This window comes from Vigna angularis, chromosome 1 (assembly GCF_016808095.1).
Source record: "Vigna angularis cultivar LongXiaoDou No.4 chromosome 1, ASM1680809v1, whole genome shotgun sequence".
Taxonomy (NCBI): Eukaryota; Viridiplantae; Streptophyta; class Magnoliopsida; order Fabales; family Fabaceae; genus Vigna; species Vigna angularis.
In genome coordinates this window covers 54,032,235-54,036,213 of record NC_068970.1, presented here as the reverse complement: position 1 = coordinate 54,036,213, position 3,979 = coordinate 54,032,235, and the positions used below count along the sequence as shown (strand labels likewise).

Genomic DNA, 3,979 nt, shown 5'->3' with positions numbered 1-3,979 from the left:
AAGAAGGACATGCATCTGTATAGTGGTCACTAGAAGGACAAATAACACATAGTCGTGCAACAAATGCAGATGAAGCTGCAGATCTCTGGTTGGTAGTCAACTGTGTCACCAACTTCGCAAGAGAGTCAATCTTGCCTTCCAACTTGCTTTCAACAGCTGATAAAGACTGGGCAACAACAACATGTACGCCCCTCACCACAATGGCATCATTCCTGGTGCTAAACTGCTGAGAGTTGGAGGCCATCTTCTCAATCAATTGCCTGGCCTCAGCAGGTGTGGTGTCTCCAAGAGCTCCACCACTGGCAGCATCAATCATACCCCGATCCATGTTGTTCAAACCCTCATAGAAATACTGGATAAGGAGTTATTCAAGTATCTGATGGTGGGGACAGCTAGCACAAAGTGTCTTGAATCTCTCCCAATACTCATACAAGCTCTCTCCACCAAGCTGCCTAATCCTAGTTATGTCTTTTCTAATAGCTGTGGTCCGGGATGCTGGGAAAATTTTCTCCAAGAACAGCCTCTTCAGATCATCCCAGCTAGTGACGGATCTAGGCGCCAAACCATGCAACCAATCCTTAGCAACACTTTCCAATGAATGAGGGAATGCCTTCAAGAAGATGTGCTCTTCAGGAACATCATGCGGTTTCATAGTGGAACAGACAATGTGGAATTCCTTCAAATGCTTATGTGGACTCTCATCTGCAAGACCATGAAACTTGGGCAACAAATGGATCAGTCCAGTCTTGAGAACAAATGGAACGTCCTCATCAGGATATTGGATGCACAAGCTTTCAATATCGAAATCAGGTGCAGCCATCTCCCTGAAGGTCCTCTCACGAGGTGGGGGTTGTGCCATATTGTTCTTAGTGTGAAAACCAACATAATCAGAATCAATATCAAGTGCAGATGCAACAAAATCAGAATCAAGTGCAGATGCAACATATGCAGGATGCAGTATGCACAAAGTATTCAGCAGTGGGATGCACAGTATCTAATGGAATAGACTCAAAAACAGACTCCAAAGGAAAATTCCTAGAATGCCTAATTAACCTATGAAACGTCCTATCAATCTCAAGATCAAAGGGTAGTATGAATCCAGGATTTCCTTTAGTCATGCACTAAATCACAACACCCTGTAATCATGAAACAATAGCACAAAAAAAATTCAAACCACAGAAATCAACACAAGATAGCAAAACGACACTATCACAAACACAACACAAATCACACAACACAAATCACACAACACAGACACAAGACTCAAAACTGAACCGTTGGTCCCCGGCAACGGCGCCAAAATTTGATGTGGGCTGTCGCGACCCATACAAATTTGATTGCATATAAGGAATGCAGTATAGCTAGGAATTGACTCCTAGGTCGTCTCTCAAGGACCAATTTTGCGGTTCAAAAATCGAGTCTAACACAAAAAAAGGGGGGTTTTGAAAAGGTTTTGCAAAAATTAAAGAACTCAATAAAGACACAGATGCAAACAAACTAATTTAAGCTAGCATGGTAATTAAACTAGCACTATTAAAAGCCTTAGAAAACATTCAAACATCAAACGCTGTTATAAACTGATTAACAAACACAGTTAAAAATAATTAAATGCAACACTAACTCAAACACATAAACTCAACCTATTAATTAAATTAATTAAAAACCAAAGAAACCAACAAGCCTAATTTAATCCTAGCAAATTACTTGTCATAATGGCAATTAACAAATGAATTTAAAAGTCCAATTGGCCAAAGAAAGAGCACATGGCCGTGAGTCACCATGCACCCAAGTCAAACTTCAATTTCACCTTAAATAAGCCACAAAATGTGTTGACTTCTTCTCCCATGTGGCATCATTTTTCAAGAAATTAAGCATGTGCCTTCCACACTCTCCAAGACCGTCCCCTCTCTCCTTCCATGCAGCAGAGAAATGATTTTATACACCAAAGCACACAATTTACGTGAACCACTAAGTGGAAATGCCAAAGAATGCTTCAAAGACCAATGTGCAAATGGAAGATACCATGGGTGCTCCTACCAATGTGCCAAGTAAGCTAAATCAAATGAAAATAAACTCCAAAAACCTCCATGTCTCATTGCAATTCACGGCTGGAACAAGAAAAGGCCAAATCTCAAAGTGGAAACATTCCTTGGGTCAAAACAAGCATCTTTTGTGTTGGTCCAAAAGTGGTAAAAATTAAATGAAGTAATTTCCTCTCTCCTACAAACTCCAAACGGTTTTTCTTCAAGAATTATGCATCCAAAAGCTTTCTTCCACTCTTCAATTCAGAGAACAACTTCAAGAAACCAAAGTTAAAGTTGCAAATGAACACAAGAACAATAAACCCAAACTTCTACTCATCAACCCATCTTCAACACTACCATTTCTTCAAGTTTCTTTGCAAAAATGAAAATAATACTTAGACCATCAATTCCAGTTTTGTCCAGCCTCCATAACATCACCAAGATCTGATCCCAACCTAGTCTCAAGCATCAAAACTGAAAAATGCAAGAAAAGAGTTAAACCCACAACACCCACACATCATCTTAAGCTCTCTTCAACCTAAAACTACATAGAACTTCATTTTTATCATCCAACCATATAGAATGAGATAAAAACCGAGAGGAACAACAGCAAAGGGAGAGGAAAACGAAATATAAAGTTACTCAAACCCAACATCCACCATGGAAATGCAAAGACAAGCTCCAAAACTCAAACTCCAAGCATCAAGAACAAGCAAATGGAAGTGGAAATGAATAGTTTTTCACCACCAATAAGCTAAGACAACCAAGAGTAAATTAAGAGAAGAAGAAAATCTGCATCTTGCTCATTGAAATGGCCAAAAACGAGACACCCAAGTCAAGCTCTCCATAAGAGTGTTTATACAAGAAACCCTAAGAGAGAAAAGCTCAAAACATGAAAAAAAATGAAGTGTGTAAGAGTCTCTTTAGTGTGGTTGGCTAAGGCTCTCTAAAATGCCGAGAGTTTTCTTCCAATGGGGTCCACAATCAATTAAAAACCCTAACCAAAAAGGTACATGTCCTACAAATGGGTCTTTTTACAAAATTGCCCCTAAAAGGGTCCAAAACACCTAATTCTAATTAAGGGCTTCTAGAAAACGAAATTACAACTTTAATTAAAATCTAAATGACTAAATGTTGAGCCTTTGAGTGTGTCACGCCATATCCCAATGCTCCAGATGATGTTTCCACAACTTCCCTGCAACCAGAAATGCACTTAATCAGCTCAGAAAACCCAAATTAGCACAATTACGAATTTCCGACCAAATTAAGCAGAATTCGGAAAACGGGGATAACGACTCATTTAAGTGCAATAAACTAAATATAATTCAAGAAATAACGACTCATCAGGGTCCATCCTTTTTGTTAGTAAAAGAAACTTTAAGAAATCTTGGAAGCATGAAATTTTGCATGCATAGGAGGGGTATGCGAGTAGAATGGAGCCATGCACCAGTGGTTAGTTTATGGAAGAAGTGTTGGAGTTAGAAAATATATAGTGTGATATATATTATATTAATATAATAGGAATATATATAAGATGTAGGGGAGTAAGTTTGATATATATATATATATATATATATATATATATATATATATATATATATATATAAAAGAAAGTATGAGATAGATTATATTTATATATTTTATACAAAAGATGCAAGAGTAAGTATGATAATAAATTATATTAATATAGTATCGTTATGTATATAAAATTAGTAACACAGAGTACATATTCTATTAATATAATATAATTATATAAAAGAAAAATTAATAGGTATGTATGATATGTATAAAAGAAAATGGTGATAGTTGGTGATGTTCATAATAATTTATAATATTATAATATGAATGAATGTTATTGTGTTGGTTTAATATGAAAATTAGGAATTCTTGGTACACTTACTGATTTAATATAAATATTATAATAGAATTATGGTTAATATATTGAAAATAAATTA

General features: G+C 36.4%; 1 non-coding gene across 1 annotated transcript; it reads left to right on the top strand.

The window, feature by feature from the left end:
• Positions 1 to 374: 374 nt before the first annotated feature.
• LOC128195143 (small nucleolar RNA R71) lies at positions 375 to 482 on the top strand. The gene has a single exon (XR_008246715.1). It is a non-coding gene; the product is annotated as a small nucleolar RNA R71 (small nucleolar RNA).
• Positions 483 to 3,979: the final 3,497 nt, after the last annotated feature.